The sequence below is a fragment of the Xylocopa sonorina genome, chromosome 5, assembly GCF_050948175.1.
Source record: "Xylocopa sonorina isolate GNS202 chromosome 5, iyXylSono1_principal, whole genome shotgun sequence".
Lineage (NCBI taxonomy): Eukaryota > Metazoa > Arthropoda > Insecta > Hymenoptera > Apidae > Xylocopa > Xylocopa sonorina.
This window is the reverse complement of record NC_135197.1, coordinates 11,291,625-11,305,750: the sequence shown is the minus strand read 5'-3', so window position 1 is coordinate 11,305,750 and position 14,126 is coordinate 11,291,625. Positions and strand designations below refer to the sequence as shown.

General features: G+C 37.9%; 1 protein-coding gene across 1 annotated transcript in view; it reads right to left on the bottom strand.

The window, feature by feature from the left end:
* LOC143423394 (facilitated trehalose transporter Tret1) overlaps positions 1–14,126 on the bottom strand; it is a 138,151-nt gene that overhangs the window by 74,069 nt on the left and 49,956 nt on the right. The window lies entirely within an intron of this gene.

Below are 14,126 nucleotides of genomic sequence, written 5' to 3'. Positions count from 1 at the left end.
AACGTTACTTTGTATGGAGATAAAAAAGAGAAATCTGGTACCGAACGTGTAAGCTTAGGATATGTGAAATTCAGGCATACATAATGTAGAATTATAAGAAGAAGAGTTTCAATTCAGAATGATGGTTACAGTAGAAAAAATGCTGTTCTTTGAAGGAGGAACGGTTTAAAAGCGATACGTGTTGGAACCACCCTCCCTTAATTAGATATCCGTGAGTAACGTTAGAAGAGCCAATTGAAAGCGACTAGAAATTGTAAGGGACTCGAAAGAGCAGTGCTGGCCAGATCCATTGAACAAAATAAGGGGGAAGGGAATTTGTATCCGCTTCTTTGCCGAAACACCTGACAGACGCAGCTGATCACTCTCTAACAAAAAGATCCCCCAAAAAAGAGATGTGTAACCGCAAAGAGTTGGATGCTTCCCTTGAGACAATGCCATTAGGCTTGAAATTGAAGAATTCTTGATTCTTTTATATATCCGTTCGTAATCCTAGTTATACTATTATTACAAGAAACTTAATTGGAAGCGATGAACGTATAGAGGCTAATTAAACTCATTCGTTGCCCCGCGATCCTGGTGTCGTTACCAAATTCGTAGCTCGATGTCTGGGGTAGATAACAGCACTCCGAAAGCGACTCTTTTCACGCACAAGTCACGCATTAATCGTTTTGCATAAGCCAACGAGTAACTGATCAACGCTCGTGTGTGGCCTGAAATTTCGATCTCTTGACGCTTTTGGTCGCCGAAAAGCTCTCGGGAGTTAGGTTTCATCGTTAATTTTCGTACACGCGATTCACAGAGCGGAATAAAAGAACGATGCCGGCCTCGAAAGGGGTTCCCATAATTTTCGTACATTTGCAGGCGAAGAATGGCAATTACTTATTTCTTGGTGAACTTATTGGACACGAAATGACGCCAGTCGCGATGTCCTCTCTTCGAAAAGAACGAACGTGGCGAGTTCCTGAAGGAGCTACGGTTCGGTGCGTTCCTTAACAATACGCTAAATACGTACTCGTAGGCGGTCATTTTTTCCATATCAGACCGCCTCGTTCTTCCTCGCCATTTTTATTACCGCCGCAAAGTAGTTACATTTCATGGAATATGTCGGTCTGTTTCTTTGTATACGTATACGTATAGTCATATAGGTGGATCCATTACTGCACGACACTCCAAGGGCTCTCCCTTTCTCAGTCTGGATCGATCCGTTTCAATTACCCCCGACGAACGTCCTCCTATTGTGACGATACTCGTGCGTGGCAAGAGGTTGGTGTAAAAGTGGACATTGTTCTCTTTTATTTATGAAACCCGAGAGAGCGTCGCTTTTGTACCTCTCCGGGTAATTTAAGGCCCATCTAAGCAAAACATAAACGTTCGCGGTTACGATAAAATTTTGCTATCTCTTCGATTTCGATCCGTTCGATTCCCTGCGGGAATAAAAAGTTTCCCCCTCGCTAAATCTAATTTAGTAATTTTCCTTTTTAAACCAAACGAATCGTTTCAAATAATACAATTTCGTTGTGAGAATAGAGGAGAAGCGCACGGCAAGCTTAATGAGTCTAGTTTGCGCTTGGCTAAATCATCTTCATGTGACGCGTGTGACTACCAGTAGCAAGATCCGCCTTGCAGTTTACAGCGATTCGATAAAATGAACAGAACAGGCGGGACAGTTGGCGCGGCGTCAAGCGCTTATTATTAATACGCGAGTCGTTGCCTGCCAAAAATATTTTTCCCTTCAGGACGCCCTGCTCCCAAATGGAAAACGGACGATGACGCTGACCTACGTCGAGGAGCGGAGGGTACGAGAGGCAAGGATACTATCAGCGCACCTGTCGCCTCTAAATCTTGCTACTTAAGACTGCTAAGTGTCACGGTCATTTCTCACCCTTTCGTCTTCGGCATTGCACTTAATTGGCTAGCGCGTGCTTGCGTGTTTCCACGTCTGATGCGTGCGCGTGTCTACTCCGAATTAGTCTCAGCTCGGATCCTAGCGTTTTCATGATACTCGATACGGGATTAAATTAAACGCGGCTTCAGCCTATTCGTCGTCCGAGATACTTGATGCCTGCTATTACGGACGACGGGGCTGCCGTAGCCATCGCCAAGTTTAATCGTCATAACGCGAGAGAATGATATTTAGGAATCAAAGGATCGAACCGGGTAATGAGCGTTTAATGGACGATGGGGGAAATTAAGTCCCGTGGAAACACGATTGTAAAATCTGCTAACCACGTAAAAAGGGTTGACGTGATGGAGGTATACACCTGCCGTCCTTAGGTCTCATCGTTTGATATCGCCTTTCGAGTATCGCGGCTCGAGATGAGAGCGCAATGAGACAACGGCACGCATCGTATTTTCGTATTTAATTGGTTAGCGTGCGTTGGTAGCATGCTATTTCCAGTTACCATACCCATTGCTCCATTATTGCTCCATTGCTCTTATTCTCAGAATATTTTCTCAAAACTTCGATCCTACCTTCCTCGAGGTTGCTCGAAACTTCTATTTCCGCTTAGGAAGAAAGCTCATTTAATTTCAAGGTAGGCAGACAGGCTTGTTCTGTTCGAGAGATCGAAGGATCGTTGACGGACTCGACATCTTGCTTGTGCCAAACAAACGGCGACAAATGGCTCATGCATTCATTGAGTTGGCCGAATAAATCCGTTTCAATAAACGTATTTTACGACGTAATTACCGTGCGGTTGAAACATAAGTCACCATCAACGGTTCGCGATCGTTCCAAACCTCCCACACGCGCCGCTGCACGACGAATCGTTGCCAAGCGGTTAGATCGATGGTTCCTAATAAATTCGTTAAACATTATAACCAGATGACATAACAGCGATGTCACGATCAATCTCCTCGTTCGATAACAGGAATCATCTTCAAACAGAGGCATAAAAATTCATCAAACAGTCACACCACCTCTCGGTAATCAGTCCAGTCATCGCCGAAGCGGATTGGCCTGCGAGTATAACTCGAGCTCAAAAGTGGACTGCTGAATAGTTCCAGGTAATAATCTCGGACACTTCCGAGCAACCCGCGTCCAGTCGTCAAGGTTGATGTCTATCAGGATCAGGATGGCCGCTTTAAAGTAACGATCTTGACTATTTCCAGAGAGCACGGAGATGTACGGTTGGCCGAACGAGGACAACCAGCCGGATCCAAGATGGTGGGCGCCCGATACGCAGCCGGTGAGACGTCGAAATGTGCTTAAGTGTACAGAATTTAATAAGGAACGTGGTTTACGAAGCGGGAACCGGACGGCAGCAATTCACAACCGAGATTTAACAGCTACGACATTGGCACAGAGAGCAGGGAGCCTCTCTTTCTATTCGTTTCCTTCTACCACCTTCTTCTTTCTGGTGTTTCGCGGTTCGTCTGTCTGCTGCACGGTCGATGGAAAGCGGCGCAAGCCGGTCGGGTTAATGTTGTTTTAATTAAGTAGGCGGTTAGCCGAAAAGAACTCTGTACTTTCGGCCTCTCTCTCTCTCTCTTCTGCTCCTCGCTCTTTATCTGGCTCGCTGGTTGTCTTCCTCTCTCTTTCTCCTCCTCTATTTCGAGAGGTGCGGCAGAAGCTAGTCCGCATGTGTTCCTCGTATGTTCAGACGTGATGGACGATTTCGCTTGACTAATCGCCGTCTTTTTAACCATCCTCCCCCTCGGCCCCTGCTACCCCGTCGAGTCCTTTGTGGTCTGCGCGTCGTCGCGAAGGAAGTCGCGATTCTGCCTGCGCTATCCGTTGAAACGTACAACGGTTAAAGTTGCCACGAAATCGGACACATTGTGATCATTCTACGAGACCACCAAATTACCCACCGTCGCCTTTGTTACCGGTGACTCAATTCTGTTTAAATCGTTTCTTCGCGATTAAATGTCCTAGTCCCAACGCGAAAGATACTAAAGATAGCCATCGGGCAAAAGTTATGTCCCGCGTTTAATTTTCGTGATTGGCGTTTATTGAATCCATTAGAAGCACATTTAACACGGATCCGCATTCGGTCAATTCACTTAATCCTTGTCCATGATACCTTCCTGACTACCGGTTTTGTAAAGTTATTAATGTAAACTTGGTGGAAACTTTGTAGCAGCAAATGAATGGGACCAGAAACTGAATAGTTCGTTTTGATATCGAGGCCGGAGTTTAAATAGAAGGAAATAAACATAACGAAGAATGGAGTCTCATTGGATATATGCTAAATTATCCAACCTCTTCCCATTTGGTGCACCGTATGGTCGAGGATACGCAATCATCAGAAATTACAAATTAGCGAGTAATGAAGCGAGAAATAACGCTGTTGTGAGTCTGCTCATGCCCGACAGATTCTATTTACGTATTCACCGTAAAAACTTCCGTGATTAATGTTTCAGGGAAGATTACAGTTAGGATGGTACGTATGATGGTTCGTGATGAGGTAGTTGACGGAAACAGAGATACACGTGTGTAATTAATCATATTGTCCCTTACAAAATTTGTTATACTTAAAACAGGGGTAACGTAAGTAAAATTTCGATCCTCGTAAAGAAAACGGGCAAGTATTACGTAGAGGATAAAATGGATATTTAAATTATACACATTTTCTTATGCGTATTTTAAATACGATAGTGGGGCCATCTTGTGCCTGCAATATCTAAGCTTAATGCAGATGGAAAATAGTTATCTTGTGCAGCTTTGTGCCATAATTTGCACTAAAATATCGATCGCCAGAACAACAGGAATTTCGTTAGTTCTCTACGAGAGCAATAGTAGCGCTGTTACCTTATTCTACTCGGAATCGATAATGTCGCATTTGATACGAGAATGATAACGAAGATACAAAGCCTTATGTATATATTAACAGAAACCATGCACCCAATTAATTTTTTTGATCATCCTTCCTACATAAGAATCTAAAGGAATTCTTTGAATTTATAACACTTTCAACACAATGGAAAATCCTTCTCTGCTACATACATTATTAAAACCTATGGCAGCCATTTGCTCCAATTATTTGCTATATAATTTTTAATTGTATCATACGACGATATGATACAATCAAGAATTATATATCAAATAAAGATTGCCCGGGTCTCACCACGTGGAGGTTGCTGCGAATGGAGACCCACCCGTAGCCGCGTCCCATCCACCCTCCTTTTAAGCAAATTTTCATTTAACGAAATCTCCTTTCAACATACATTTGCAACGCGATCGCTGTGCAAATATACGGTCAAAGGAGTTTTCTATGTGAAGTTGGAAATATAAATTGATGTAGGAAGGAGACAAATTTGGATCAAGAAACAAATTATTTGACAAAAAGTCAAAACAACCTAACTAAACGACAAATTATACTACAACCAGAAGTAATGGATAAAAATGATGCAAATATGCACTTGCATATTTGCATCATTTTTATCCATTACTTCTGATTATAGTATAATTTTAAGTTTAATTTTTTATACTACGTACATACTTCTGCACAAAATATATATAGAATGTTTAAAGATCAGTCAAATTAGTGTGTAATATTTTCTGACAAACGCTCAATTTGTAATCAAACGAAAACACAAGAAATAATTCAATAGAAATATTCGTCCAACACAGAAACAATTCATCATTATTCAGTATATTTATTATTCAGTATATTATTATTCAGTATATTATTATTCAGTATATTAAACATGAAATAATCATCATATTCCTAAAGATTATATATCAAGCAACAAAGTGAGCAAAATTAATCGCGACAGCAGCCACATTGTGGCGCTCTTCATAATTCGCAACACTAAATTGCCAAATAACAAGTAAAGAATATCTGAAATTTAATCGCGGGGTGTGTCATGAAAAAGCAATTCGCGAGCAGCCACTTCAGGGCGCTTTTTTTAATTTACAACGCTAATTTATACACCCATAATTTAAGCACGCAACGCTAATACAAGAGATTTTTAAACAGTGATCCGCATAGGTGCAATGTCACCACGGTGCAATGTAGCCCTTTGGCTACTGTGGTGACTCTATGTCAAAGATCACACTTTCATAGCGCTAATGGAAGGATTTTATAGGTGTAACAAAATCACTAACTCCTTTAGTAGCTCCTTTAGCTACGGTTGATATTTCCACAGAACAAGTGGACGATTTGGGCATTTCGTTAACTTTTCGCAACACTATCCTGAGAAGCGCGTCATTCATTATCGCAACATTAAATGGAATCAGAAACTTAACAATTGAAAACTATTATTTCTACAACAAACAACAAGATACAATTACTCGCGATATATGTAAATCGCAACACTATAGAACTAATTAAAAACTACTACTACATATTAAAATAGCAAATACAATTTAACCTTATTCGCGAAACAAATATTAGCAAATAATAATTATATATCCAGCAAACAATCGCGATCTCATGCTTCGCAACACTAAAAGAGCAACGCGATTATCATTTCTACGCAACTCTAATTCAAAGCCCGATATATTAATTAATACGCAACTCTAATAAAAGTCGCGACCTGGAATTAATCGCAACACTAATAAAAATCGCGATTTGGCTTTATTCGCAACCCTAAATGGAACCGTAATTAATTATTCGCAACGCTACAAATAAAACCGCGGTTTGCCCAGCATTCGATGAGCCAGCATTCTGCTGGCTAGAATATACTACTACTACTACTACTACACAAATATGAGCATAGTGACAAAGTAGTAACAAGCAATGACTTTGCATCGAGAGGGTTGCCTGCCTCCGAATGCATAGCCATTAGTAGTTGCCCTTTTCTCCGGGCCTCTTCGGCATATAGCCTCTTCTTTCTTCGGGCATGAAGCCCAGGACCCTGAAACTTACATCTAAGCTCGAGATTCCCTAATCACAGACCAACAAATGACTCAAAAAATGAATCAAAACATGAAGCGAGACTTCTAACCACACGCAAGACGAGCAACGATTTAAGAAATCGCTGTCCGTACAAACGTGCTACATCTCGAGCAGAAAACGTTCGTTTCGTGCAAATCACGACCGCGACCGCGGGGCGATTCGAAAAATCGATCAAGTAAAGCCAGTGGCGAACGGCAACCCCCGTTCGCGCCAGCTATACCGTCGATCTTTCAAATCTAATTCCCTGAAACAGGTTGAACCACGCGAGAAACGCGCCTGCCCGATCGGAGACTGTGGTCAACCTGCCCGGCCCTACCTACTTATTATTAACAGACAAACATACCAGAAGTAAACTACCTACCTACCTAATCCTCCTATATTTAAAAATGGCAAAACACTCACACCAACACATTCATTCAACCCCCGGAAATTCTCACTCAGACACCCGGGCGCAAAAAGCCTACACTAGAGAGAACGCCCCGGGACGCCTCCGACACCCGAGCTTGGCATACAACTTTCACACTCTAAAGGTACGTACCAGTGCTGTAATCGGCTGACGAGACTAGCGAACATTGCGTACAACGCCAGTAAAGCGTTTCTATCTACATTTGATTGTCTAATATGAAATTTGAAACTTTGAAAAAGTTTGTATTATTCACAAAACACAGAAGTTATATCAGCGACGAGAATTTTATTGAAATTGGTACTATTATTGTAATTAAGAGTAAATTCGGTACCATTTATAAGTAATAGCAAATCGTTTCTATGGAAACGACGCACTTCCACGGCCTAACCATACACACACACACACAATGTGGAAGATACGTCGTGCACGATAACACTAGCTCGTCAACCGCGAAAAAAACAATTTATTAGTACAAACATCGCGCCCATCGCTTTTCCCCACTCAAGTAGCACCTGGGCACGTGAGTGGGGTCCAGACAATGAACACGGAAATGCCAAAATCTGAAAATCCTGATTTAATTACAATGGATACCACATTATTAAAAGTTATCCATTGATAGTTATTACGCTGCACAGAGTTTGAACAATGACACGATGGATTTTTTACAGTATCCTCAAACGTAATCCTTGGACATGATCTTAAAAATGATCAAGTCAAATATATGCGATAATGCCGCTATAGCCACCAGCGTCGTTGACGCATTTTCGCGTCCGCGAAAATGGTTAACGTGACCAGAATGTCATCGAATAACATTCCAGACACGGCCTCCCATGAGGCAGGAATTGAGATACGCTCAATTAGCGCGCCGCGAACCCCTAAGCGAGATTCGAAGCTACCAATACCCTTGGTGAGGGTGGCGGGCTCCCCCGTCTGCCCTTCGGAATAGCCGGGGGCCTTACGGACGGGGCAGGGCGCCCGTACTGGGACGCTATAGCGACAGCTAATAAACTAACCGAACATGAAGCTAGAAATGCTCTATGCAGTGGAGTAACTAACTACCAATTATTAAATACTGATCGAGAAATGAGAAAGAAGCTTGACAATTCATTATAACATTATAATGTAGAGAATAGAGTTAAAGGCGCGGCGCGACGCGAAAAAAGTGAAGGATTTTTCACTCCCAAAAATGATCGACATCCTTTGAGATGTATCCCTTCCTTCGAAGCGAACCCTCCCTCAATCTGGTCTCGAAAACAATCAAAGCAAACCCATAGGAGGTTACTACTACAGCCACCAGTACCATTTGACGTATTTTCACGTCCGCGAAATGTTTAACGTGACCAGGTGCCTACGGTGACACCCAGGCACGACCTCTCCTTGAGGCAGGGATTGGGATACGCCCAATCAGCCGGCAGTGAACCCAGTGCAGTAATCTAGTACGCAGTCCACCACTACCGAAGCCCTCGGTGGGGGTGACGGACTACCCCGTCTGCCTTTTGGAATAACCAAGGGCCTTACGCAACGGGATAGAGGCCAATACTGGGACGCTGTAGTGGTAACACTTCGCTACTCGACGATGAACGCAAAGTTCACTTATTGACTGATAAGAATAATTAAATTTAAATTCAAAATTAAATTTCGAATTCAAGTTAAACTTCAAATTAAAAGTAAATTTAAAGTTAAAGATAAACTTTAAATTGCAATTAAATTTAAAGTCAAAGTTAAATTCGAAATAAAAATTAAATTTAAAATCAATTATTTTGTATTCCGTACATTATAATGATAGAAGGAATTGGAAAGTGTCTCCCTCATTGTCTCGAACAATATTCAATTTAACTATAGTATAATATCTCAATTTATAAAAAATGTGCTATTGTCGAGCGATCTCGTCATCAAAGCAATCATTCTAAAATATGAAAATAATATTCAAGTTCAATGCTTTGACTTCAAGATCTACTCGACGCAAAATGCCTTCTTGCACATGTGTATGGACAAAGTTTCGGAAAGCAGACTTTAATTACAACGAAAGCTATAGTATATATTCATAATCTATTCCATATATATATGATATTCACCATATATATGATTTATTTCATGCATTCAATTTACAATAAATACAAACTCCACAGTTTCTATCATACTAAATCAACATTAAAATAAATATTACATATCTTTGTATCAATAATGATGCACTTCGTCAACATTATTGAACACTAATTATAATTATTGCAGATACGAAGTCGGAGGGTATCCGACTTCACCACTATGTACTGCTATGACAAAGCAGTTTTCATATATATTACTTATTTATGCACAAAATATTTATTACTACATATACATAGATGTATATAATTATTAATATTCATAAGAATATTGCACCTTTATATGTACTCATATCTAATACAACTATTATAATATTCATACTTACTTATTTAATACTTATTTATTTAATATTTATTCATTTACTTATTTAATAATTATCAAATATTACTACTTATTATAACATTTAAAATCGCGAAGTGCAAGAAGACCTAGCCTACTCTAATAAATAACACACATAAAATAAATGTCACCACTCACGGATATATTTATTATATATCCATGGTCACTGTGCTCATCAGAGAAATTCTACGTAATTACAACCAGTCACCCGTGCCGTTTTGGACCTTTCGCCCTACGACATGATTGGGTGACCAGAGGAACCTAAAACGCATGCGACTCACCGAACGATGAGTAGAGCAGTTCAGTCAGAAATCATCTGAGATGTTGCTGGCACCTGGGAGAAGTCATCAGAGATGCCAATGCCTCGGGGAAGTCATCAGAGATGTTGCCAATGCCTGGGAGAAGTCATCGGGGATGCTGAAGCCTCGGTGAAGTCGTCAGAGATGTTAAAGCCTCGATGGAGAAGTGGCAGCTGAATCCGTAGTAGAAGTTGCTGAAAAAACTTAAATAGAAACCACATTATTATAATTTGGTCTTTAAAAACCCTTGTTGAAATATTTTTATATTAATTTTATTGATTTTAATTAATTTTGTAATTGATTACAATAAATCAATCGAAATTATGTTAATTTTGCAAAAGATTAAAAGTTTAAGAAATTTAGATTTGTAAGTAAAGTACGAAAGATACTTACATTTTTGGCTTTTGAAGCACAGCGAAGTCCTTTGGGATGACAGCAATGACTCTAATACCGCGAGGCAGCAAATATTTAAAAAAAAAATAGGAATAAAAAAAATAAAATAAAAGACTACAAAGCTATTGCCATTTATACGAAACAAACACTGACTCTATTTTTCCGCGTATGATTATTAAAAAAAAAATGTAATTGAAATTAGAGCAGCTGTGCTCTAAGAAATATTAAAACTATCGTAACAAACACTGACTCTACCGACCGCATTGCGCGCGGTCACCAAAATTTTCTGGAAGAAAATATTGTTAGTTGGGGAACAAAGGGTGTAAATAAAAACAACACACATTTTACTTTTATATTATTTTTCGTCTTTTCCTAATCGAGCGTCTATCAAAGAAAATATTACCTCCTTTCTAAATGATTCAGCTATGTAAAAATATATATGTGAATAAAACATTATGCATAAATAAAATAGATTATAAAATTTGAATATATTGTAAAATATATTCAAATATTATAAACTATTTATGAACACATAAAAATATAACATGACTGATCTATAAAAATTCTACTGTGATTATTTGTATAACAAATAATCAGTAAAAATGTTAACAAATAATGTTAACAAACAATTATCAATAAGAAAGATATATAAATTTATACCATACGTTCCTCTTGTCACCTCTTTTGGACATCAATGCAATATTACTCATCATATCCATTGTTTGTAAGATGTAACTTATTAAAAACCTGTAACGAAAGAAAGCAAAACAATTGGAATAAATGTACAAAAGTAAAATTAGTTACGACAAGATTTTATAATAACTATACGTACTAAGATAAATCATACAAAAAGAAAAAATAGAAATAAAACTTAAAGATGTATTTATATTTATAATAATAATGTTGAATAAATACCTAATCAAGTATGCAGTGATTAAACAATGTTAATAATACGGTAAAAGTGTTAATAGAATCACAATTGAAAATACTACGCAGTCGATAAACGTGTAAAGATACCTCGACTGCAAAAACGTGTCTTGGCACGTTGTTTACCCGCAATAGAGGTCGTTCTGACTGGCAGAGATACTCCCCGCGCAGTTCATATATTATCAAATCTTTATCCAATATATGCACAAAAATAAAACTAATTATACCAAGATTTTATAATATCCGAGCTCATAAATCATATTTTCAATGTTTAAATAAAGTCAATGAACAATTACTACAATAAAATGCATAATAAAAAGAAAGAACAAAAAGAAAATTCGAGAATCTATTTATATTTAGAATAATAATATTCAATAAATAATTAATCAAGCATATAATGATTAGATAATGTTAATAACAGAACAAAAGTGTTAACAGAATCAAAATTGAGAATACTACGTAGTCAATAAAAAGTATAAACGTACCTCGGAAGTAGAAGCGTGGTCTCGGCACGTATTATCAGTAGCAGAGGTCATCTAACTGGCGGTACTACCCCCGGCGCGTCCTTTTGGTATGTCCGTGTCCCGTCATTACCAATTTTCCATCAAAGACATCATTGATCGTTGTTGAATAGTGATTACAATGTTAATTACTCGTTATATCCATTGGTTGAAAGATATAACTGGTTGAGAATCTGTAACAGAGAAAAATAAAACAATTCGAATTAATGCGCAATAGTAAAACTCGAAGATATACCTATATTTATAATAATAATGTTTAATAAGTAGTTAATCAAGTATGTAGTGATTAAATAATGTTAACAATAGAACAAATGTGTTAACAGAATCACGATTGTAAATATTACGCAGTCGATAAGCGTTGTACGTACCTTAAATGCAGGAGCGCGGCTTGACACGTCTTACCGATAGCAGAGGTCGACACGAACTAACTGGCCGTACCGCTCCCCGCATGACCCGTACGCGCCCGATGTAGTCGCGAACGCAACCGAACGTAGTTCCCCACTCCGCTTCCACATCCCTCTTCGGTGGCCTTGATTTTTCGTTCACTGCTTCAAACTACAAGCAACGTAGTAAATTGAAAGTTTACAACAAAGGACATGTGTCCTAACATGAATTCCAGGAAACCTCTCTCACGTATTTTTCTCAGAAATGTTTGTACTGTTATATTATGATACACACTGTCCTATTGTAACATACACTTATGTATAAAACACGTATAACAGAAAATGCTTTATTATGCGTATATATATATTATTTTATTATCTACACGATGCTAATTACAAATATTCTAATGTATTATATATTGATATACTTGAATTCGTGTCTTAAGAAAGGATTTATTGCAATAAATCTCTCTCTTTCGAGGGAAAAATTATGAATCGGAAGAAAGAAATATTTCAACTTACATTTCTCCGCATTTCGTTGCTAATTTACATCACGAACTAGCTCAACATATTCTGCAAGCCGTATTTTCACTTTTTTTTGATAATTTAACTACTCGAGCACTCTTTATCTAACTTAAAAATGATAAAATCAAGGAAGAATGAAACGAGACGCCATCGTCACGTTAGCTTAGACTATTCTACGAGAAATTTGAATTGCTTGAACGTGATTGGTCGAACAATTTGTAATACATTATGGCTACCATAAGGACCATTGCAAAATGACGAAATAAAATTATTTTACTTCTTCACAAAAATAATCGATTATGTATAAAAAAAATACCATGTAGAGACCAAAATGTTATCATAAAGGAAAATTTCAATAATTTTTGCCATTGGAAATGAGATATAATATAACTTAGCAAGAACAAATATATATGTATATGTATGTAATTCAAATGCATTGATACAACAAAATATTATAGTCTGAAGTTATTCTACAAATATTTTCTTAAAATATATTAAAAGGTAAGAAGATTAAAAGGTAGGAAGATTAAAAGGTAGGAAGATTAAAAGGTAGGATAAAAATTGAAGATCTAATACATAAAAATAACATATAACCAAAACACTAATACGTAATAACGATTATCAATTTATCTTTAAAGAGTAAAATTACAATAAAATCAGTTACCTGTCCAAGTGTTTCGCCTCTCACACCTTGGTTTTCGTAAACAACGCGGTAGTAGAAAACAAAAATCAATAAGATAAAATAAAAATTCATGCAACGATGCAAAATGCACGTGTCGCCACGGACGAAGATATATGATGTATAGATTAGTCTACGCGTAAGTAATGTTAACTATGTATAACGTGACATTTACATATGTCGACACTGTAATCCAAATTCATTTTCTTTAGCAATGAAATTAAGGAGAATACCTGCATCGTCAGTTTAAATTAAACAAATATTTTCAAATTGATCGTTTGTCCATTCGCCGATACGAAATCATTTGAATTTCGAACGATCCAAAATTACTGTTGCATACTCACAAACTTGCAGATTCTTGTTTGTTGTTCTTACTAATCCCGCTAGATGGTACACACGTGCTCTACATTTTTTTGCCTATAATCTTTCTCTTCTCCTTTTCCCTTTTTCTGTCACGTAAACCAGGGTTGTGTTGTAGATTTCAAAATTACATCTACATGAGTTACTAACGTGTTGTTTATGTAACATTCACATGGCTTGTTTTTGGAGCAACTTAAAAAATATAAGTTACGGTAAGTACGATTGGGTACTATTAATCTATAATACATGATTGGATCCTTTACATACAATCACAACTACTATGTATCGTTAGTCAAAGTCATTTAAAATTCAATCATCGACATTGTCACATTATCCTTACAAAAAT